This window comes from Mustela lutreola, chromosome 15 (assembly GCF_030435805.1).
Source record: "Mustela lutreola isolate mMusLut2 chromosome 15, mMusLut2.pri, whole genome shotgun sequence".
Lineage (NCBI taxonomy): Eukaryota > Metazoa > Chordata > Mammalia > Carnivora > Mustelidae > Mustela > Mustela lutreola.
Window position 1 is genome coordinate 32,127,710 of NC_081304.1, and position 24,931 is coordinate 32,152,640.

The 24,931-nt window shown below is 52.3% G+C and overlaps 1 protein-coding gene across 3 annotated transcripts in view; it reads right to left on the minus strand.

Moving 5' to 3' along the window:
• Window positions 1–24,114, minus strand: part of CUEDC1 (CUE domain containing 1) — an 81,890-nt gene extending 57,776 nt beyond the window's left edge. Inside the window, exons 1-2 of one of the 3 annotated variants that reach the window (XM_059147679.1) lie at window positions 24,000–24,108; window positions 9,060–9,217 (exon numbers count right to left, since the gene is read on the minus strand). The gene's annotated coding sequence lies outside the window, so the exon portion shown is untranslated. Of the gene's footprint in view, window positions 1–9,059; window positions 9,218–23,999 lie in introns of all 3 variants that reach the window. The other 2 variants (XM_059147680.1, XM_059147681.1) reach the window with 2 other exon arrangements.
• Between the last annotated feature and the right edge of the window lie 817 nt (window positions 24,115–24,931).

Below are 24,931 nucleotides of genomic sequence, written 5' to 3' on the forward strand. Positions count from 1 at the left end.
GAATGCCAAGGCCGGTGACACTGGAATGTGGAGAGGGCTAGAGAATTTCCTTCTCTGGAGATTTGAAAGACCTAAGCATCTGGAATAGCTCAACAGCTCAATGGAAATTAAAAAAAAAAAAAAAAAAAAGCAAAGTGATGGCCTTATCCCTGGAAGCTGGGGAATGGGCAGAGTCAAGTGGAGAGAGGAGGAAGGCAAGTCCTCAGCCGTCCCTCACTTGCAGCTCATGGCAAGAAGCACAGGTCACCCATCACAAATGGTGCCCCTCCTGGAGGGCCGCCCATGGCCAGCATTTCTGCTGAAAACATGGGCAAGAGGTACTGAAAAAGGGTGAAGCTAAGGAGGCAGGAGCGCCGGGGCGGCAGCCCTGAGTCCCAGCCTTGCTCTGCAGCTCCCTAGTCCCTGCACTGCCCAGAATGAGGCATCAGGGATGCCCAGCCTGGCCACCGTACACAGCTGTTCCCATGGCAGTGAGAAATGTATGGGCCCGCAATTCCTTTTTTTCCTTTATTTTTTAAGATTTTATTTATTTATTTTTGCAAGAGAAATAGCAAGAGCAGGGGCAACAGGCAGAGGGAGAGGGACAAGGAGACAAGGAGACTCCCCACTGAGCAGGGAGCCCCATTTGGGGCCCTATCCCCGGACCCTGAGATCACGACCTGAGCCAAAGGCAGACGCTCAATGGACTGAGCCCCCCAGGCTCCCTTGGGGCAGCACTTCTAAAAATGATCAAATTCTAAACAAATGACGGTTATCATTATGATTAGTGGGGTATCATGATAAAGTGGGGGCATTTTACTCCCCATTCACGACAACATGCAAAGCAGCTGCAAACACAGACGAGCACACTAACGTGTCTCCCCCCAGATCATTCACCCACACGCTCTAACCCCGGAGCCCACGGCCCTGTGCGCAGCCTGGGAGGGGGATCGGGAGCAGCAGGAACGGTTGTGGAGGGCCGGCGAGGGAGGAAACAAAACCAAGGAAGCCAGGGAAGAAGTAAGAAGGTTAGCACTGAGATTCCACTCGCCTGGGAATGCGCCCGAGCCCCTGGGAAAGAGGCCCAGATGAAAGGAGGCGCAGCTGGGGGAAAACAGGCCATGAGAACAGAAGGGCAATTGTTCAGGGCCAGGCCAGGCGCTTCACCCAGAGCAGCCGGCCCGCACTGCGGCTTTGTGCGCTAATGTCATTAAGGGCCCAGTGGGGGCCAATGTTTGGAGTCCTTTAACTCCTCGCCATTCTCACACAACAGCTGAGCCAGAGCGGGGGAGAGGCTGCTGTCTGGGAGGGGGGGGGGCGGGCTGTCCTGGCTTTTGGAGCCGCTCAGCTAAAGGGGGCAGAGCAAGGGGTAGGTGGGCCTGGGCGGCAGGAGGCAAAGCCCTCATTGGGGCCTGAGAGGCACTTCCTCAGCACTGTCCCCAGGAGCTCCCGGAAGCCCCGCCACTGCCCTGACCCCAGTTAACACTCCCACTAATTGCTGGGGCAGCAGAGAGAGAGCCTGGGGAGCAAAAGAGACAGAGTTAATTAAGGGGAGAAAAACGAGTCTGCTGCTCCATTCTTCATTTTGGCTCCTCCCTAACCTTCTGGGTTTCAGGGAAGCTCCTGAAGCAGTGATCTCCACGCACAGAGCCAAGTCCAACAGCACAGGGGAACGACTGACCAGGGGCAGCTAGGTCAGGCAGCATCTAGGAGCCTGGCTCCACAACTCTCCAGACCTTCAGATTTCCCAGAGTTACAGCAAGGGGTCTGCTCGCCACTCACTCAAAGGAAAGCCTCACACTCTCGGTCCAAATATGGATGCCCTAAAACAGGAGCCGTGTGGTTCTTATCACTGAGGTGGGACTCCTCCAGGAAGCAACAGGACATTCTGTAGACTACACAAAAATGGGACGGGAGCATTTGACCAATGTTACCTAGTCCAATCTCACAACTACTCTACTGAGGTAGTTACTGTCTTATCCCCACTTTATAGATGGGAAAACTGAGGCTTGGAGGAGATAAGTAGCTCATCCAAGGTCAACAAGCTACCAAGTAGCAGAAGAATGATTCAGACCCCAGAACTCAGAGCCCCAAGCCCATGCTTTTGCCCCTTTACCCCAGAACTCAGAGCCCCAAGCCCATGCTTTTGCCCCTTTGTCCCATTCTGCAGGTCACTTAGATAGTCTAGTCCACGAGAAATAGGCCTTGTGGAGCTCACAACCTGGTAGGAGATTCTCAGCAAAGGGTTCTTGAGGGTTTGATGAAGTCCACGGAGTGCCCCCTAACCCTACCTCCCCCAAAATCAAACACACAATTCATGGGTTTGTGTGTGCATTCACTTTCCAGGGTGGAAGGGAGGGTCCAAGTTCTCTTTAGATCATTGAAAGGATCTGGGACTCAAAAAGAGGTAAGAACTGTGGGCCAATGAGGTGATGCCTTGCTAACTTGCCTCTAGAACACAGATCTTTTAACTTGAGTCCTCTACTTCACTTCACCTCCTTACTCTGAAGAAATAGCCAAGAGGGTAGCCTAAATTTCTCCAGAAAGGGAGGATGCAGAATCAGGGAACTTGGCAAGGAAACTCCACCTAGCCCGCCTGGGAGAGGGTGAGCCCGAGATACATTGTGCAGGAGGCGGGGAACAGCGGTAACAGCAAGGCGGTGCGGGATGACATGGGTTTCCTACAGTGTTTATTACTTCTTTCCATCACTTAAAAACAAGTTCCAACACTGTCCCAATTCTGATTCTGGATTTTGTTTGGGCCTACATAGACGCAAGTTCATGATCAGTAGCCCTAAACTATCAGAAATTAGCAGGGGAAAAAAATTTCTGTTCTGAACAAGTTTGCTAGTTTTAAAGACCACTGTCTACCCAAAAACAAGGGCATGCTTTTACAAGGGCTACTGTCTTCATGTCAACTGTTCCAAGACATTAAACAATGACGATGGTGCTATTTGATTAGCTGGTATTATCAAGGGTGCCTTCTGTGCACCGGGCTCTGTGCCTTACCCATGCTTATCTCATTGAATCCTCATTCCCATCCTATGAGGTGGGGGCATTATCATCTGAGGCTCAGAGAGGCTAAACAGCTATCCAAAACACACAGCAAATAAGTGACAGAGGCAGGGTTCACACCTGGGTCTGATCATAACACGGCGCTCTAGACCAGGGCCACTAAAACCATGCTCACAGACTATCCACAAACTGTCAGTTATGGGTCCCTGGCAAGATACATACAGGGAAAGAAAATAGGTAAGGATTTAAAGACATTTCTAGGGGCACCTGGGTGGCTCAGTCAGCTAAGTGTTCAACTCTTGATATCAGCTCAGGTCAAGATCTGAGTCATGGGATGGAATCCTGCAGTGTTGGGGTCCATGCTCAGCAGGGATCTGCTTGGGATTCTCTCTCTGGTCCCCACCCCAGGCAATTTGACATTGCCTCATTCTCCCAGCACATAGTTGTGGGCTTGCCTCTTCGGACACCATCGGACTTGCACAGACCAGTCATACTCATTGGGATCACAAACCCATCCCTGAATGAATGAACAACACAACCCATCCTTCACCTTGGCTAGTAAAGGAGCCCTGTTCTAAAGGTACTGTGCAAAGACAGGGCCATAGGTCATACTCAAACGAGCCTCCAGCCATCCCCTCAGTTGTCCCCTCAGCAAGCAAAGTCCTCTAGCACAGTGCTTCTCACACCTGACTGTGCACATAAACCACTGGGATCTTGGTAAAATACAGACGAACTCCAGAAGTCTGGGGGGTGGGGCCCGAGGCCCCATTTCGAGCAGGTGACATGAGGGCTCCTAGTCTAGAGTCTGGACTTTAAGGAACAAGGTTCTAACAGCACAAGCGCCTGGAGAATTGAGGCTAGGGTCAGAAATTTGGCCTGACCAGGCCCAGAGTTCAGCAAAGGGCTGAGGAAAAGGCTCACCACTGGGGCCTGGCCTGCGGGAGGCAGAAGGCCTCGGTGGGACTGGGTTTGCTCAGATGCAGCTCTTGCAACACACCTTTTTCCACTCCAGCTTGAGCCTGGACATTCAGGGGCCCTTTTCCCCTGAGTCGCAGAAACAGAAGACCTTCTGTCCCAAGGGCTTGACTGAGGTGGAGAAAGCAGCTCGGAAGCATGTGCAAACATTCGGAGGACTACTCCCTCTGAGCATGTCGAGGAGAGGAGGCATCCTGGGGGAACTGTGCTCACAGCCTCGCTCTGCGTGGGCCAGAGAGCCGGCCAGTGACATCCACCAGGCAGGCCCCGGGAGAAGTAGTACACTCCTGTGTTCGACCACACTTTTTACTTCTTATCAAAGGATATTCAAGTCTACTGTGAGAGCTAAGAAATCTAATTAATAGCTGGAAACCTCAGAGGAAGGAGTGTAATGTGAGTCACTCCAGCAGGGCAAAAATGTTCCCTCAGTGGCAGCCAGAAAGGGCCACGAGCAGCTCCCTTCCAAATAGGAATGGTCTCCACTTCCCTCAGGTCACCCTCAGATTATGTGTCCCACTCCCTGAAAATTCTTACAATAGAGACCTTCCTCCTTATGGCCAATCTCAGTCTCTCCTAATTCAACTTATGGCACAAGGACTGAAGGACTATGTGCTTCTGAAAGGGGCAATTCACAGAAGGCGGTCCAGATCTTTCATTCATTGAAGGATTTACTCATTTACTCAAAAGACACTATGGCCCAGGGCACCTGGGTGGCTCAGTCCATTAACCATCTGACTCTTGGTTTTGGCACAGCTTGGGATCTCAGGGTCATGGGATCGAGCCTCACATCAACCTCTGCGCTCAAAGGGGAGTCTGCTTGAAGATTTTCTCCCTTTGCCCCTCCCCGCTCAAATAGATAAATCTTTAAAAAAATAAATAAATATGGGGCGCCTGGGTAGCTCAGTGGGTTAAGCCGCTGCCTTCGGCTCAGGTCATAATCTCAGGGTGCTGGGATCGAGTCCCACATCGGGCTCTCTGCTCAGCAGGGAGCCTGCTTCCTCCTCTCTCTCTGTCTGCCTCTCTGCCTACTTGTGATCTCTCTCTGTCAAATAAATAAATAAAATCTTTTAAAAAAGAATAAAAATAAAATAAAATAAATAAATAAATAAAAAATAGACCAACTGCCATGTGCCAGGACTATCAGAAGTGGGCATACAGTGTGGACTCAGCAGACTAGGGTCTTCCCTCTCCTTCTCTAAGGAACAGAAAGTCATGAGAGAACTCACCAAGCCACGCACCAAGCCGTTAATGAAGACAAAGGGCACTGCCTGCTTTGGCGCTGGACAGAAAGTGAGCAGCTTTCTGACATGCATAAGCTTCGGGAAAGCCAGCCCCACAGTGGGACTGGGCATTTGAAGCCAACGGTACCTGAGAGGGGCTCCTTCACTCCCACAGAGCGGAGAGAGAGGCCCGAGGGTTACTGACACTCACAGCCAGCAGCCAGAGAGAGGGCCTGAGGTCCTAACCAGAAGTCGCTGGGCAAAATGCAAGCCCATCTCCAGGGTCATCACGCTGAACCCACCCTCTACATCTCAGATGACTCTTGCGAAACCACAAGGCTCTTTCCCCCTTTGCAAAAACCAAATCATTCTCCTGCCTCCAGACCCTTCCATCCATGTGCTGTTTCCCTGCACAATGCTCCCACCTGGCTCCTTTCCCCCCAGTCACCCATCCTTCCTTCTCTCAGAATCCTGCTCAGCACAAATCTCCAGAAGGTCTGGTGCAGGCACAAGAGCATGACGCCTTAACCTTGGGCACTCCTGACATTTAGGACCAGATCATTCTCCACTGCAGGGTCGTCGGCGGTGGCGCGGGGGGGGGGGGGGGGGTGTCTATCCTGTATATTGGCAGATGTTTAGTGGCATCCCTGGCCTCTAGCCACAAATGCCAGGAGCACCTCCGCCCCCAGTTGTGCCAACCAAAAATGTCTCCACACATACCCAGTGTCTCCTGGGGCACAAAATTATTGCCATTTGTGGACATTGAACTGGAGGGATGGCCCATAACCCTGGTGGTACAGGAGGGACCCCTGGGGAGCTTATAGAACTCACCCATGCCTGAACCCCACCCTGCACACACCCTGGTTCTGGTTTCAGATTCCACAAGGAGACAAGAATGGTGGCAGTCACTTTACAAGCCCTTAATGTTCTTGTACTGTGCTGGTTGGTGCATCCATTAGAACTGGATCTCTCTAGACACATGAGCGATATCTTCTTTTTTTCCCTCAAAGTAAATTCCTCCTATTCTGGGCTGCTCAGAAAATTTTGGAAAGTTCTTGAGCTCTCTCCGCTCCACCTTCAGATGAAGAAACCTTTCAAATAGCGCCATCTCCCCCAAATTCAATGGCATATGACATGAAGAATTTACAGCCTTTCAAACTTCAGGAGGAAGAGGGGACAGAAGGCATGAGGGTGTGTGAAAATCTAGGCTCCAGATTTTGCTCCCAGTGTCCAACCTGTGAATGAGAACCCTTCCCGCTCTCCCTTGGGTATAAGGAAACTTGGCTGAGCAGTTAGGACACCTGCCTCCGTATTCTCAACTTTGTGGATTCCCACCGCTCTCAGCCAGAATGAAGGGGTGACGCTGGAGGTCAGTAGCAGTACTGGACTCTCTAGTCTACCAGATCAGATGCTGTGGTCCTTGGACTGACAGGGACTTGAAAATAATGTCAGCAGGCCCAGAATGAGCTGTGTTCTCAGGCTGAACAACTAGGATCTTTCCTCACACATCCCTCAAGGATCCCAGGAGGATTGGGAGAGCCGAGAGACAAACAGGGCTGGCCATCATTCACAGCTAACAGACCTAGATCTCCTCTGTCTCCTCTCCCCACACCTGAAGCTGCCCCTGCTGGCCCCCTCTTCAGACAAAGCCAGAGAGGAAAGCAGTGTCAAGGGAAAAGATCTGATTACAACCCCAACCTTCCCTAAATGGAAATGGACTCATCACTTACTCATTTGGTAACACACACACACAGAGGAGACCTCATAAATGATGTAGGTGCTTAGTGAGCAGCCAAGCATCCTTCCCGGTTTTTACTCTTGGGTTAGCTGAAACACGAAATGATGGGAGGGGAATCCAGGGGCCAGGCTCCCACCAAGACAACGAAGGCTATCAAGCTCCCAAGATCAGCCTTCTCACAAAGATTCACTGGCTCATACATAAGAATACAAACTGCCAATGAGATTACATTACATTAAATGACTGATTTAATGTTTTCTGGGAGATTGTAGTCATTTGCTATTCAGGGCCAAAAAGGATGAGTAAGTCTTAAAGATCTGCTTCCCGTGGCCCGCGCTAGCTTGCTGAAATCAGTCTGGGGCACCAAGGCCTTCCACTCTGAGGTGGCCAGCGGGATGGTGATATTTTTTTTTTCCCCAAGCTTCCTTCCCTCCTCTCAATTACACACACACCCTGTTGCCTGGAGACTGAACGCATTCCTGATGCTTACACTTCTTTTCATTCCCCAGAAGCAGGAGCTTTGGAAACTGGGGCCTCCAGGAAACATGCCTGGGGTGGGGAGACGGGGACCCAAGTGACACTTCCTCACTAACAGGCCCGCCCCTCCCCACTGCCCTCCCTTTCCTCCCCAGGACTGAAAAGCCCCAGTGGGCTGGAACTGAAGGGCTCCCGCAGGGAACAAGGCCCCCTTTGAAAGCGCGTGTTTACCGCAGTCCCGGGCAGGGGCTGCCATGGTCACGGTCCACCTTGGCAGGACCCCGCAGGCCCCAGCACGGGGACACCCGCCTGGCCCCAAGCACCCTCTCCTGGGCCCCGCAGCTGCTGGAGGCGCTGATTTTCCACAAGTCTTCGGCTCAAAACATAATCCTGAACGAACCGAAAGAGGATTAGGGCTCCCCCCATCCCCCAGCAGCCCAGCGGCCGCCCCCCGCAGGGGCTCCCAGACCCGCCCGCGCTCGGGGCGACACTACCCTCCGGCAGCTAATGGGGTGACTTTTTTCTGCCACTCATGATCGCCGCGCCCCGGGAGCCGAGGGGGACCAGCCCCGGAGGCCGCGGCCGGGCTGCAACTGGAGCCCCGGGTTGCAGGAGGCCACCGCGACGCGGCCCTCAGGACAAAGGCACAGCCCGAGCCTGGAGGCCGGGCCCTGAGAGCGGCCTAGCGGCCCAGCGGCCGCCGCCGCCCGCCCCGCATTCCTCCCTCGCCCCCTACCCCCTGGAACCGGCCAGAGGGAGCGCAGCCTCCAAATAATTCAGCCCTCAAACTGCTCTGCTCATAAGGGTTCCTTCATCTCTTCCGTAGCTCTCCCGGATCAGCAGTTTCACAGCGGGAAGCACTGCGATCCCAAACCTGGGCAGGCTGTCGGACCCACAGCCTCCCCAGCCGCACCTCCCCACCCCGGGCCCAGGACGGAATAGAAGAAGCCACCCCGAATTCAACGAATTGCTGGAAGCAGATGGGGCGTGGGAGGAGAGGCGGGCGGGCGCGCGCTCCTGGGGCTGTAAGCTTCACCCTGCACCTGGCAGTGCTGGCAGAACTGAATTCATAGAAGGACGTGAGCGGCAGCGGGCTAGCCCTGCCTGCCTCTGCCAGCAGTCTCCCCGTGCTCCCTCCAGCTCCCTAGCTTCCCGGGGCTTCCTCTTGCACCCCCTGCGCCAGGCTACACAGCTCTTGTGTTCTTTCTAATCAAAGGGCTTGGGCATGCAGAATCACCATGTCATAGGTCCCTGTCCCTGCAATTGGCCAGCTTTGGCTTCTATTAATAATACTAGCTGATACTATATCATGTAATCCCCCACCATAAGCATATGAGGAAAGTACTACAAATATCCCCATGTCACAAGCAAGGAAACCCCGACTCAAGGAGGTGAAGAAATTTCTCCAGGTCATATAGTGAAAAAAAGGGTTCACTCCTGTCTTAATTCCAGACTCTATGCCTTAACCCCACGTTACACAGACACATGCATACACTGGACTACAGTCTTCAGAGAACTAAGCCCAGAGAGGTGAAGTGACTTGCTCACAGTCACACAGCCGGCTGGGACAGTATCAGACAAGGAACGAACTGCCATAGCTTGGGCTAAGATCCTTTCCAGATCACAGTTTTAACTACGGAAGCATCCATACTTACACAGATGAGAGCACATGTGAAGTACTCTCTCTTTTACAGTGTTATGGTCTAATGGCCTGTAAACTTAACTTGACCTCCCGGCAACACCCCAAGCTAGTCTTGTCCATTTCCTCTGGTCCAGGCTCTGTGTGATCTTCTAACAAACAGCTCCTCTGCCTCTAGGAGAGAGAGAGAGAGAGAGAGAGAGAGAGAGAGAGTGTGTGTGTGTGTGTGTGTATTTTTTAAATTATTATTATTTTTTTAAGCAGGCTCTTCCAGGCACCTGGGTGGCTCAGTCAGTTAAGCAGCTGCCTTGGGCTCAGGTCATGATCCCAGGGTCCTGAGATCAATTCCTGTTTCTGCTCCCTGCAGAGTCTACTCCCTCTGCCCTTCCTTCCACTCATTCTCTCAGTCTCTCTCTCTCTCTCTCTCTCAAATAAGTAAATAAAATTTTTAAAAATAAAGTAGGCTCCTCTCTCACAGCATTGCCTCTCTCTCATCCCCCTGCAAGGCAGTACAATCTCCCAGACTCCTAACGAGAAATCACACACCAACATGCCAGCTCCCATTAATGCAGCACTTTACAGTTCTCACAGTTTTCTTCCAGATGTTACTACTCCACAGTTCTTGAACCAGGTAAGCACAGGCCCCATTCTGAGGACTGCCTCCACCCCCAAGCCTTGTCAATACCTTATAGACCCTATGCTCCTGGCTATAGCTGGTTGGACCAACAGGAGACAGCTGACACAAATGGGTCAATCTTTCCCCAGGAATTTGAATCAAGGTTTTGAGCTACCCTTCAGCCTGATGGTTCCTGGAACCAGAGCCAGTCTAGGTGGAAGCTGAGGGGCCATGATATCTGGCACACATCCACAGAAGCAATGGTGTCCTGCCCTTGTAGACACTTGGGAGGCCAGCCGTATTTCCTAGCCTCAATTCTTCCATTCCCCTGAGACTTCAAACAGCTCAGGCTGGTTTCTGTTACTTGCAATCAGTGGAGTCAGAACTAAGAGATGGGCTGGATTATTATCCTCCTTTTACAAATGAGGAAAGAGGCTCACAGACTCACAGAGGTGAGGTGACTCAATGAAAGCTACAGGGCCCATGTGTAATAAAGGAGAGGTTAAGGGGAGCCTAGCTAGCTCAGTCAGTGCAGCATGTGACTCTGGATCTCCGGGTGCTGAGTCCCAGCCCTGCCTTGGGCATAGAGATTACTTAAATTAAAAAAATCTTAAAAAAGAAAGGGCGCCTGGGTGGCTCAGTGGGTTAAGCTGCTGCCTTCGGCTCAGGTCATGATCTCGGGGTCCTGGGATCGAGTCCCTCATCGGGTTCTCTGCTCAGTGGGGAGCCTGCTTCCCTCTCTCTCTCTCTGCCTGCCTCTCTGCCTGCTTGTGATCTCTGCCTGTCAAATAAATAAATAAATAAAATCTTAAAAAAAAAAAAAAAAAAGGAGAGGTTAAAATCGCTGCTGTGGGTCTCCTTCAGTACCATCTCATGCCTCCTTCTCTTCAAGGATTAAAGGAAGTGGCAGGTGTTCCCTTCCTGTCAGTGTAAAAAGAAAATGGCAACTGAGGACAAGTGATTAGACCAGAGGCACTCTAATGGGCTAAAGCCATGGACAAGAAATACAAAGTACTTATCTTTGAAAGCATGAAGGCAGCCCCTTGCCCCCCTATATTTCCCAATGTCCCAGCCGGCTGTGTGACTGTGAGCAACTGTGACTGTGTGACTAGCAGTTAGGTTGAACCCATGGGACTAGTTCTGGCCAATGAAATGTGAACGGAAGTAAGGGGTGTCAGTTCCTTGCAATGCAGCTAAGCCAGGGGATGCCTCTCTCTCTATCTTCTGCTCCTGTGGTGACTCTGAAGGCCCCATAGTCCAGAAGTGTGGCTACAGATGGGGGAGAACTGCCTAACTGCACTGGACTTTTCCACAAGCCTAGATTGTGTCAGGCCACTGGGGGGGTCAGGATTCCATCATCACTGCGGCACAGTCTAGCCTCCTGACTGAGGCTCACAAGTTACTCAACCTGAACCCCTCAGCACAGTTCCCCAGTCGGCAGGATGCTGCCTCTGTTGATTTAAGAAATATTTCCAGTGGGGCACCTGGGTGGCTAAAGCCTCTGCCTTTGGCGCAGGTCATGATCCCAGGGTCTTGGGATTGAACCCCACATGGGGCTCTCTGCTCAGCAGGGAGCCTGCTTCCTCCACCCCCTTCTGCTTCACTTTCTGCCTACTTGTGATCTCTGTCAAATAAATAAATAAAATCTTAAAAAAAAAAAAAGAAAGAAAAGAAAAGAAATATTTCCAGAGTGCCAGGGCCAGATGTTGATGTGGGGAGAACCAAGAGCACCATCGGAAAAACAGCCCTGTCCCTCTCCTCAAGAAGCTCCTCATCTGGTGACCCACGGGCCCCGCTCTGGGACTAAAAGTGGTGGTGGGAGAGCGGGCCCTCCCAGGCAGCCACTGGCTGAACTGAGTGCTGAGGAAAGGTGTGCTGCCGGGAGGCAAAGGCAGCTTGTCCCAGAGACTCTAGGAGGGTGGCAGCCAAGAGGGAGTTCACACCAGGTTTTCACACCCTGCGTGCAACCAGCTCCCCTACCGCCTGCCTCGTGGCCACACACAAGTGCTTCCCAAGCCCTGGGCACAGAACACAGGAGAGAAGGCACCAGGCACGAGTCATCAGGACAGCGGTGGCCAGTTGAAAACAGGAGCAGCAAAAGACACGACTCATCGGCCCTCACCCTCCTCACCCTCCTCTGCAGCAGAAGTCTCTCCTCTGGGAATCCCCCCACCCCCCCACCCCCACCTTAATCTATTTTAGCCCAAGATGTCCCCAGCGATTGAGCTCTTCTCCCGTGACCCCGCATAGCTGAGGACCAGCCAGAGACATCATCACTGTCAGGGCCTGGTGGCTGGCTACAGTCTCCTCTCTTCATGCCGAAAGCTAGATGAGAAGGTTGCCATACACAGTTGTGTGAGCTGTTCACTTCGTAAGGTTCCTGTCCAAGGGGGCAAATGGGGCTAGAATCTAGCCTGCGCTCTGCTTACCCACCTCTTTAGCTTGGAGGAAGTGTCCCTTCTCCGAATCCACACAAAGGTATCCTGCTGTATGCCGAAACCACAGAAAACCTGGGGCCAGCACTTCCAGATAAAGAGTGAAGAAGCCTGATGATAAGTGCATGGGCATGCACTGGTCTCTCTACTTCTGTGTATATTTGAAAAATTTCACAATAAAAGTTTAAAGCCCAAAACTATCTCTCCCGGTAAATGGCTGTGTTACTCAGACAAGTGATGTTACCCCTTAGCCCTCAGCCTCAGTTCCCACATCTAAAAAGACAATAATCCCTGGTTCATAGGGTTGATATAGGTACTAAATTGGATTACTTAAAGTGAAATACTTGACACAGAAGAAGTCCTCTTTCAAATGGGAGCTATTAATGGTAACGGCTGCCGATGGCCAGGGCAGGAAGGAAAACAAGGCAGAGAGGCATTGTTGAGAAAAGCCAAGGCTCTGGGAAATATATGCCATGAAGCCAGAGAGAGTCTGAAAGCACAACCAGCCTTTTCACATTCCAGGGGGCTGGTGTGAGGAGTTTCCTTGCAAACCCCTCCTGATCCCCGTCAGCCTTCACATTCCCCTGAGGACCCCAGCCTCAGCTCAGACTTTAAATTAAGGTCCACAGAAAGGTCACAAAGAATGTCTCGGAAAAGGAGATGTTCCCCAGTCCCCGAGCAAACTCAGAGAAGAACAGGGTAACTTGTAGGTGGGGCTGGGCAGGCAGAGAGTGGTTTCCCCCCCACCCCACCCAACCAAGACTCCTATCTGGAGTCCCAGAAGAGAACAAGAGATCCCTGGAGGTGACTAGGATGACCCAAGGGATCAAGCATTGGCACAGGGAGGGCCCCAGCCACCTTCCCAGAAAGAGGGTATAAGTAGCCATTCACATCCCTGAAGGTCAAAAGCTATTTTTGAATTGTCTAGTTTTATGTAATGAATTTTTATGTGAATGTCTTCAAAATTATCACTGCTGCGTCTGAATTTCACCAGTGGTCTGTCATTTAAAAAGGACACTTACACCCTCTATTCATTTCCCCTTAAGGCCTATTCATTCCCCAGGGCCTCACAGGGATGGTGAGGGCTGAGGGTGGCTGTGAGGGGAAGCTGAGAGGTCCTGAGAGACCTCAGCGGCAGCCTGGCCCCTGCCCCGGGAGATCGCCACAGAAAGCTTCTGGTTTCAGTCAAATGCCATCCCCCTCTCTTGCTCTCTCCTTTCTTTCTTCTTTTCCAGGATGCTAGCTAAGAGGATGATTCACTCTCTTATTAAGTCAATTCAGGAGAAAAAAAAGTCACACAAGTTTCCAGTCCTCTCTTCACTGAACTCAAGCCACTCCGTGGGGCATCCCCATAAGCACTTCATAGAAATAAGGTAACAAGGAAGAAATTCCACGAAGAAGCCCATTCTTCACCTTTCCCTTCACGTCGCAAGAATTCACTATCCTTGGCAAGTTTTCTAAGTTTCTAAAGCTGTCACAACGTGAGGGCAGAGCTGGGATTTAAAGACAGGCTTCCAGATAAAATGTGATAAGAAGAGGAAAGAAGCACGTGGCTCTTAAATCCACAGACGGCGCACTCCCTCACGGCAGATAGTAACAATCCACCCAGAAAATGTCCTTCTCTGTCCCTGCTGGCTCTCCTCAGCTCTGTCCCAAACTTAGAAACAGCTGTTTCCCTGTAACTCCAAAAAAAGCTCTCATATGCTCCGTCTCCTCATTCTTTCCAACACCGTGATCTGTACACTTAATCTACCTCCAGGCTCAGCTTATGCAGCCCTCAGCTCCTCAAATACGAAGAGGAGCAGTCAAAGAATCAGAAGCTCAGCACTACCACGGTACAAAGCCCTCTTATAAACACCATCTACAGACTCAGCAACCTGGCTTTCTGAGTTGGGATCCCGGCTCCTCAACTCGCTGTGTGGCCTTGGGCAAGTGGACTCAACCCTCTGTGCTTCAGTAAAGTGGTGATAATACTATAGGGCTGAGCAAATAAATTAATGTGCTTAAGAAGGTGCCCGGCAGGGGCACCTGGGTGGCTCAGTCGATTAATCGATTAATCGTCTGCCTTCGGCTCAGGTCATGATCCCAGCTTCCGGTGATCGAGCCCCACCTTGGGCTCCCTGCTTAGCAGAAAGCCTGCTTCTGCACACCCCTCCCACCCCCACTTGTGCACTCTATCTCTATCTGAAATAAATAAATAAATAATCTTTAAAAAAAGAAGAGGAAGAAGGTGCCTGGCACCAACAAGCCATGTAATAAATGTTTGCTATTATCACTAGACCATTGCAATGATCCTCTGCGGTAGGGGGTATTATTACCAGCTCTGTTTGGCAGATGTGTTCTATAGCCATTTATTGTTATGGGTAAAATATAATAGCTTAAAGTTAGGAAAAATATACCTTAAAAAGTTAGGTGATCTGGGGCACTTGGGTCTTGACCTCAGGGTTGTGAGTTCAAGCTCCACACCGGGCTCCAGTTAGGTGATCTGCTCAGAATGACACAGTCGGTACGTGGCAGGGGTGAGACTCGATCTCTGATCTTGGACTCCAGGTCACACCCTCACAAATTTCACACTTTCACAAGCTCCCTCCCTTAAGCGGGGAAATTGAGAAGCGCCATGGATCAGCATCAAAAACAGATTTCAACTCTGTAATCCCCAGAGAGTGGCATCATCTCAGGGGACCATTGCACGATATGTCACATAAAGTTAATTTCCACTTGTTTTCGTAGTTTAAGGAAACACACCAAAGCAACCTCACAGAAGGTACCACCCCACCAAAAGGGACAAAAGACCCCCCTCAAGGCCAAGGCTTATCCCAGCCTCAACAATGTTTCAGACTAAAAGGGCTCCCTCGGGAGGCTCCTAGGCTGTCAGCAATTTGCAAAAAAGGTCAGTGCAAATCGTCTTGGAGCACATTTATATAGGCCTGGCCTAGGCGGTGTGGACTTCTGCCAAACCGATAGTTTTTTAAAACGTGCACTGTCTTCACCCTTGAGAAACAGAAGCCAGGCTCCAGAAACATTTCCATTACACACAAAAGCCCGCAACTCATCAAAATGGGTGTTTCCAGTTTGAGGAGAACTCTTCCATAAAAACATCAAGAAACACCCCAACCTTTCCAGCAGAGGTAACCAACCTGGTATTTAGGGAACTTCTAAGCACAAGTAAATGATATTTGTGGGAACAAATTATTTGGTAAACATACGCTCCTGCCCAAAGTCTAATTATATCTAATAAATGGATTAAGCCCATCTCTTCCAGCTCTGCTGTGAACATTCATCACGAAGCGTCTACACACATGCTTCCACAAATGCTCTTCACGCGTAGATCTAGCCTGATGAAGTCACCTTCTGGCCATGCTGGAGAGCAAGCGAGGACGGAAGAGCGTTTAGCATCGGAGCCCTGGCCTGACCCCTGGCTACCAAGTGATTTCACAAGCCCATCATTAAAACAATGACAAATGGCAGCAGCAACGGGTGGCAACGTTTATGGAGAACTTATGAATATGCCAAGCACTGTGTTAAGGACTTCGTAAGTATTTGATTCTCGTTAGCCATCATTAAGTATTTGATTCTCGTTAGCCATCATTACGGAATATCAATACTCTCACTGTGTGGGCCAGGAAACCAAGACTCAGAGAGACCGAGTGACTGTCCCAAGACCACGACAGCGAGTAGCAGGGGCTGCATTCAAACTCAGGTGCTTAACCACAAACCATGGGGCTTTTTGAGGTGCCTGGACGACCCAGGATTACAAATTCCTTTAGGAGCAGGCTGGGTGAGCTTCAAAATCCTTTCTGGCTTTAAAATTCAGTGATTCGTTCTTTTATTTATTTGTCATTTTTAAAAATTTATTTAGATTTTTTTTAGAGCGAGAGAGCACTCGAGAGAGCAGAGGAGGGCAGGGGAAAAGGGCAGAGGAGGGGAGCAAAGGGAAAGGGAGAGAGAGAATCCCAAGCAGGCTCCACACCTGGGGCTCAGTCTCCTGGCCCTGAGATCACAGCCTGAGCCAAAAATCAACAGTCAGTTGCTCAACCAACTGAGCCACCCAGGCACCCCTTATTTATTTATTTATTTAAGATTTTATATTTTAAGGTAATCTCTAGGAGCACCCAGGTGACTCAGTCAGTTAAGCGTCTGCCTTCAGCTTGGGTCATGATCCTAGGGTCCTGGGATGGAACCCCCATCAGGGTCCCTGCTCAGCAGAGGGCCTGCTTCTCCCTCTGCCTCTCCCACTCTCCCTGCTTGTGTTCTCTCTCTTGCTCACTCTCTCTGTCAAATAAATAAATCTTTAAAGAAAACAAAAAAGTAATCTCTACACCCAACATGGGGCTCAAACTCACAACTCCGAGATCAAGAGTCACATGCTCTACCGACTGAGCCAACTGGGCACCGCAGTGGTTCTCTCCTTTAGAGATAAAATGAATTTATGACTTGGAGAATAAAATGCAGTGATGCTCTGGGACCACTAAGAGCGATGAAACCTCTGTGTGCGCCTCCCCCAGATCCAGCCAGGGGAGGAGAACCGCTGGTTTTCTAGGATCACGATGCCCGGGAAATAACCAGACTGGCCACAAACCATCTCTGGAAAAATGAGCTTAAAGTTCGTACAGGATGCCCCAACTTGCAAGGATCTGCAAGTTCTCAACTGTCAGCTCGCAGAATTTAATTCGACCTCTTCTTCTACCTTTTTTTTTTTTTTTTTTTTTCAAGGAAAGTCGGTTGCAAGGAAACGTGCACAGTGCGGGCTGGCTTGAAGGACACCAGTCCAGTGCATGTGGGCCCTGTGGCATCCTTACACCTTGCCTTCCTCTCAGGTCTACCCCTGCTCACAGAGAACCTACCTCATGCAGGTAATGTGTGTTCTACAACTTCCCCTTGACTTCCCAGCTCTGTGGCTCAGTAGTCAAATAACTGTGCTCTCTTGTGTCCTATGCACACTCGCTGATATCTTCACACACTCTCTCCCTCATCACCCATCCCAGTTTCCAGGCCCACAGACACTCCACGGCTTCCTTGCCCCACTCCTCTGATTCATCCTCTTTACCTCCCTGCTCCGCACCGGAGTTCCCTGCCCGGCCACCTGGCCACTAGCCCCCATGCCCGGATGAGGAGACTCTGGCCCAGCTCGCCACCCATCCAACCCCCCCGCAGCGCGGGTCTTAGCTCGCCGGCTCGCTCGGCTCCTGGCACAGCCTGAAACCGAAACTAATCTCAGACCTGAACAAAATGAAATCATTTCCTATGCGTGATCGCCCTACATGACCACAGAGAATCTTCTCCCCGACAGAGCACCAAACCAGAGTTCTGTCAGGTCCCCCTGGAACCTACTGCTTCCTTAACAAACAAGGGACAACGGGGTCAGAGGAGGAAGCGGAGTGTTTTCTGCCTCTGCATTGCTTTCATTGGCACGAGTCCACTTAAATTGACCCCAGCAAGCAAAGCCCACCACCCGGTATATTCAATGTTCAACAAGAGTTCATGCTTGGCTCTTTCTTAATCAGGTTCTTTTTTTTTTTTTTTTTAAAGATTTTATTTATTTATTTGACAGACAGAGATCACAAGTAGGCAGAGAGGCAGGCAGAGAGAGAAAGGGAAGCAGGCTCCCTGCGGAGCAGAGAGCCCGATGCGGGGCTCAATCCCAGGACCCCAGGATCATGACCTGAGCCAAAGGCAGAGGCCCCAACCCACTGAGCCACCCAGGCAACCCTCTTAATCAGGTTCTCTTTGGAGAGCCAGCCTTGTTCTCTTCAGAGATCTCTGTAGACCTCTTGCCAAAGGCAGTTTAGATCACTCTATCATATGCTTTCCCTAAATCTGAAAAACACAGCCTTTACTTTAGTGCTAGGAACCACAACAACAAACCTCAAATATTAAAAAGGAACATTATAAATGAACATAACGTCAGCCCTTGACGATCTTTCAAAGAATTGTACGTTTTTGTTTTTTTGTTTTTGTTTTAATTTATTTGACAGGGAGAGAGAGACCACAAGCAGGCAGAGAGGCAGGCAGAGAAAGAGGGGGAAGCAGGCTCTCCACTGAGCAGAGAGCCCGACATGGGGCTTGATCCCAGGACCCCGAGACCATGACCCAAGCCGAAGGCAGAGGCTTAATCCACTGAGCCACCCAGGTGCCCCAGAATTGTACGTTTTGAGGAAGATCTTAAACAGCTTTGTATTCATTCGCCCTGTTGCCCCCGCATGCTTTGGGACCCCCTTCTCTGTGGCTGGGGGCATTAGATGATTCTGCTGCTGGCTTAAGCAAAACACACAACTGGAAGGACAAGGACACCGGCCCAGCAAGTGTATGGTGAAAGAGCAGTAACTTTTGGATCGTCTGCAATTTACTTTTCATTCGTCAAAGTTTCCCGAGGGCCCCAGATGCGTCCCCAAAGCCCTTCTAGGGGCCAGGCCAGCAGGGTGACGAAGACAACTCATTAGCTCCATCAGGGAACATCATTCTCAGAAACACCTGAGCGAAGCTGGTGCTCTCCAGCACCAATAGCCCAAAGGTCAACCACTTGCGGGTTTCCAGCAGGCCTCCTCACAAGGCTTGGCCCCCACCCTGCGGCCCGCCCAGGAAGCAGCCCCTTTGACCGGGATCCGCTCAGGGCAAGACCCAAGCTGCTGGGCTTGGCTCACCAGCTAATGGATAAGCCACCGGTGTTACGGGGTATTCTTCAGTCACTTCCTTGGTAAAATAAGGAGTTAGGCCACACTTGAGCAATCTTCTAGCTCAAAAATTCCAGCTCCTCTTACCCTCCTATTACTGAGCTGACACAGACCTCCAGGGGCCTCTACTTCATCTTCCTGTCTCCAGATGAAACATCTTAAACCACCAAGATAAATGAAACTTGTTCCCATTTCTAAAGACCTTTGGGGGAGGCCATTCCCCTCCACTCCTATGAGTCACTTGTTCTCACATCTCACGTCCGATCGGCAAGGAACATTTTCCTCATACCTTACTTGGGTCCTTCTGCTGCTTGCATACATTTGCCTCTGGTTCTGCTTCTCAGTTCGGAGAGACAAGAGTGAATCACGGAGCTCTGAGCAGTAACTTTTTTTGAAAGTGTTTTTTAAGTAATCTCTACACCCAACCTGGGGCTCGAACTTACTACACTGAGCTCAAGAGTTGCAGGCTCTACGGACTGAGCCAGCCAGGCGTACTCTGAGCAGTCACTCTTAGGAGATTTTTATTTCTTCTTCAGCAACATCACTGCACACATTATAAGGGGTGACTCTTAAAAACCACAAGACATCAAGGAAGCCAACTGCATTTCCCGGTTCCTGACTCATCCTGGCCAGCGTGTAGCTGGATCCAGAAAATTCTGCCTTCGGTTCTAATCAGAGTTCGTAAAGTGATGTCCTCCATGGCCAGATCAAAAGCCCTGGAGACAGGAGCCATCTTGTCCTCACTCATCTCCAGTGCCCCCTCTTGCAGAAACCTTCCCTTCCCCAAATCTTCTGGCTGGCAGAGCGTCCTCTCTGCAGAGCTTCGTCTCACTACAGTACTTGTCATGGCAACTGGAGTTCTAGGCTAACATATCTGTGTCCCCTACTAGACCACAGGCATCCTGCGGGCAGGGGCTGTGTCTTCATGACCTCTGTACTTGGGGTCAGGCCCCAGTAGAGTGCCTGGCCCTTGGCCAGTGGTTCTCAGCAGACTGAACATTCCAAGCATGTTCCAATGATGTCTGAACGTTGCATGGGCAGCTCTTCAAGCATAGAACCCCTTCAACCTCCCTCCCATCCCCACCCTTCTATCCTCCACACCTCTCTCCACCCCTAGCCCAGGAAGCAGTCCCTCTAATAATTTCTCTAAGGATGGAAGCTCTGTAGCCAGGCCTCTTGGATTCAAATCCTGGCTCTCCCACCTTCTAGCCATGTGACCTTGGGCAAGTTATTTCACCTCTTTACATGTTTCTTGACTGAAAAAATAGATATCACATCTCATAGTCTTTTGAGAATGAAATGAGCTGATCCATGAGAAGCACTTGAAACAGGGGCTGATCCATAGTCAGTGCTCGGTGAGTGTTAAAATGACCATTTCCCCAAATCCTTCCTTCCGGAACCCTCCTCCACACCGCAGCTTCCACTCTTGACTGCATCTTGGGCCTGTCCCCAACCCCATTAGACTCCCCTCCTCCAGGCCCACTTTCCCCTATTCCTCCAGGACCAATGTTAGCATCAACATAAAAGCTGTGCAACTCTTCTAACTTGTTATGAGCCTCTCCCCACCCCCAACCCCCACCAGTTTACAGGGCAAAGTCTCCAAAGAGAAGGGAGAAGAGTTGGTTCCACAGCAGGGCTACAGATGACGCTGAGTCATTCTGCACCCCAGCTGTGCTGCTTTCTTGTCACCCTTGACATTTCAGGCTCCCCGTCTCCCCATCACACAGTCCCCTTTGCTCATAATTCAAAACCCTCACCCCACTCCATCTGACCCCTTCTCAAGCCAGCCTCTGCCTCTACAGTCTTTACCAACGATTTTCCTTAACAATAGAAGTCTCAGAACATTAGCACCCATGTGCGGAATAGTAATAATTAATAATCGCTTCTGCACTAAGGAAGTACACTACACTCTTTGGTATACAGGTTAGATCTCCTTCCACACTTTCTAAAGCTGAGAGACTGAAGCATTTACAAAATCAGAATGGAAGATGAAGGGCTGGGACTTTCACTGTAGATCCTACACTCTAAACTACTGGGCTTCAATGCGGAAGGGCTCAAAGGAGCCCCAGTGGCCTCCTGGGGGAGGAGGTTAGAGGGAGCTGGAACTTTTTTCTCCCACCCATCATTCCTCAAAGACACTGGGTGCCACCATCACAGAAATGAAAAGGTCACATTTTACAAGGGAGTTTATGTTTGCAGGCCCTGTTCTAGCATTTATCATTTATGACCGGTTTTAAAAATAAGAGTCCTCGCCGCATGATTAGGAGTGCGTTATTCTGCTCTGACACATGGGAGGTGCTCCCCAGGAGGCTGCAAGCAGAGCTATCAGAGAGGCACGGAGTCAGCCACCACAGCCAGAATCCCAACTTCACCAACAGGTGCTGTCCATTGCAGCAGCGGACAGACAAGTCCTGGCCACGGAGGAATGTGAATTTTTAGTTGCTGCCACAGGACCCTTACATCTCACCAAGACAACCTCCAAGTCCCAAGTTCAGGAACTTAGACCACTGCCTCTCAAAGGCCCTCTATGGCTCTTACTTCCAGTAGGCCTAGAAGCCAACAAAAATGGAGGCCTCTCCTCCTCCAGGCCATCTTGTATAGTCGGGGTGATCCCTGTCTGACTCCCAGCTTCCTGTCCCCAAGACTTTTGCCGCTTATTGCTGCAGGGTGGGGGGCAGAGCGATTGTCAATCAAGGCAGAGTAGAAGGAGGAAGCTCTCAAGGAGGACACAAGTGTGAGCACTACTATATACTGAATACTGTGCAGGAGAGCTAAACAAAGCAAAATCCCCATGAGCTACCTCTGTATGGGGGCACTTGAGCCTAGGAAGGGCTTCCCAACACTGAAGCAGAGAAGTCAGAGATGGCCGATCTTACCAAAGGCTCTCCCAGGTCCCCAGCCAATGTAGACACCACAAACCTGAGCAGCCAAACTCAGGAGCTCCAACTAAGAAAGACAAGGTAGGCCACGCTTCCTGGGGGTGCACTGGGATTAGTGACAACCATATTCTCTGCTCCCACTTGCCTTTTAAAGTCCAGCGGATCTAAGGAAGCTGCAGTAACCAGCTCCCGGCCTTGAACAACTCTGCCCCAAAACCTCGGCAAGAGGAGGAGTGTTCTCACACTTACATTCCCTACCGCAGCTCTTTCTCCCACCTCACCCCCACTTCCCCAAGATAAGCCAGGGCTCTTAAAGCGCCTGGCTCCTACACCCAGTAGAAACACCAGAATATCCATCCCATACCCTAACCCTCATATTTGCCTCTAATTCAGTAGCACTGTGGCGCCGGCTCTGGCCCTTCCCACCACATAGCAAAATCAGTCCCTGGAGAAGCCCCCCACCCCACACATCTGCCCCCATCCTCTGGCTAATTATAGGGATCCAGGATCTGGTCCAGAGGTTCCCAGGCCTCTATGGCCACAAGCCCAAAGTTGCATGAGAAGGTCATGAGAAAAGACCTCTTGGGAGGTCTGCTCTTCGCACCCTGAATTCTTCACTGACCGGCCACAAAGGAGGGAACTGTTCTGAACGGCCTATGCCAGACCAGACTGTGGATCAGGGGTCTTGAAAGGGGTTCCAGTTCCAAGGGGTACGGTAACATTCTGAGAGTGTCTACAGAATGTGTCCCTGCATGCATGTGTGCTTGAGGCAGGAGCAGTTGGCGCTTTCACCAGATTCTCAAAGGGGCCCATGACCCCAGCCTGTGGCCCCAAGGTCCCACCTCGTCATAGTATCGCTCCTAGGCCATCCTAGCTGGCCAAGGTCTCTCTCCTGTTTAAGGATGTGCCCAAGCCTGAGGCACCACTCCTGTTCCCTTGTCTCCTGCTCCTTCCAGGTGCAGAAAGGGGACACGAGTGTCTCCGACCCAACAGTCCTGCACACACCCTTCAGCCTCTGGATGACCTGAGCCAGGTTTCTCTCTCTCTTCCAGAGAGGCCACCCTCTGTTCAGAATAGAGGTCCCAACGACATTAACCCTCGGCAAGGGAGAGGGTCCAGTTTCACACTTGATCCCACGAGGGGACCAAATCTCATGGTAAGAGGACTCCTCTATGAGAGAAGCCTGTGTCCCTCACCTCCTTCAGGTGGCCACCCCAACCCAGGCTGTAAAGATGAGAATGCCTGCCAAAGAAAAGGGATGAGAGGCCAGAACATCTCCCTGAATCCTTTCTCCTGGACCAGGTGGCTCAGGGTGCTGCAGGATAACCAACAGGAAGGGTGATTCCCCACGCTCAGTGGCACTCCTGCCCAGGGGCCAGGTGGGGAGTGAGGCAGTCTCCTTGCATCCAGTGCCACCTCTATGACATCTTATTTCTAAACTCCCAGTCATTCCCCTCACCCTCCACGCTCACCCAATCAATCAATCAATCAATAATGAAATAAATATTAAGGGAAAATCTAAAACCTCCTTCCCCCTAAAACAAATTCCTCTCCGGGAATTTATTTTCCATATAAATTTCCTACAGCCCAAACTTCTTTTAAGGGGAAAAGAAATGGCCAAGCCTGGGTTGGGTGTAAGGCAACAATGCAAGGAGAAACTGAAGAGGAAAGAATGAATAAACGCCATCACCAGCCCCCTGGAGCTTAGAGCCCGAGGCACACCGAACCGGAGGGGCGGGGGGAACAGGGGCGGGGACAGCGCGTTCTGAACTTTCCCTAGCGAGCCACCGGGAGATGCAGCTCCCAGGGGACCGGGTGGGACCAGAAAGGGCTGAACCGACCTGTGACACCGGCGGGGACAGGAAGCCAGCCTCCCCTCCTCCTAGAAGGAGCTCTGACCCCGGCAGGCGCCCCCCACCAGCCAGCGCCCCCAGGCTGGAGCAGCGCTGCGAGGGGCGCCCACACAAAAGGGGGAGCGGCCGGGGCGGGGGCTCAGGGTGGCGCCGGCCGGGGGAGGCCTTGCTGTCCTTCCCCGCGCCGCCCGCCGGCCTGCGACCACCCCCCTACCTCCGTGCCCCGCTCCCCACCCCCCACCCACGGTGTCCGCCCGGCCCGCGCACCCACGGCCTGGGCGAGGAGGGTGGGAGTCGAGCGGAGGGGGCGAGGGCCGGGACCCCGCCGCGTGTGCGCCCGGGGCGCCGCGGGCTCCGTGGGAGCCGCGGCGGCAGCGCCGGGAATCAAACTCGCGCCCGCCCGGCCCTCCCGGCGGCGCCGCGGCGATCCGCTCCCGAGAAGGTGGGGCCGCCGGGCCGGACCGGAGGCGACTCGCGCTGGGGAGCGAAGGGAGGGTCTTACCGAGCAGCCGCCACGCGCGTCCGCTCCCCGCGGGCCCGAGGGGGCCGGCGGGCGGGGGAGGGGCCGCGATCCGGCGGCGGTGGCAGCAGTGGCGGCGGCTGGGCCGGCGCGGCGGCTCGGCTGGGGCGCGGGAGGCGGAGAATGCGAGGCGAGGCCAGCTTCCTAGCGGCGGGCGGCGAGAAATGCAGCTGTCCCTGCGCGGCCGCCGGCGGGGCCACAAGTGGGGCCGCGCGGGGAGGAGCGGGGCCGCGGGCGGGGCGCGGGCCGGGCCGCGGCGCCCCCAGACCCGCTCCGAGGCCCGACCTCCTCCGAGAGAGGAGGGGAGCGGGAATGGGGTGGAGGAAGCTGGAGGAAGCGGGGTCGGGGGGGGGGTACCGGGGGAGTTAGAACGGTTCCCCCCCTCACCGTGTTCCCCCTCCGCGCCTGCCGCCGTGAGTCCCCGCTAGCGGGCCGGAGCGCGTGAGAGAGGAGCCTCGGTCTCCCCGGACAGGGCGGATTGCGGGGCGTCCTGCCCCTCCCTCCCTCCTTGCTTGGGGACCGCGCCGGGAAGGCGACCCCGGAGATGGGGAGAGGGGGTGGGGAGGGGGACCCGAGCCCTCGGCTGGGAGGGGAACTTAAGAGCTGGGCCGCCCCCCCTACCCGGGTGCAGAGTGCAGTCGCACCTTTGGGCCCGGGATGTCTGGGGTATGGGGGAGGGGCGGACCCTGGGAGTCAGGGTTCTGGAAAGGAAACCCAACGCTGAGGTCAGAGGAGATGGTGAGGAGGGGATCAGGAGATCGAAGGTGTTACCCATCACACATCATCAGATCCCTCCTGCCATGTCCCCAGCTCCTCCCGGCATCCCCGGTTACTTCGGGGGCTCCTGAGCCCCGAGATTTTCCACAGAAAAACTTGTTCAATAAATGGGAAATCAACTTTGTTCTTTCTCCACG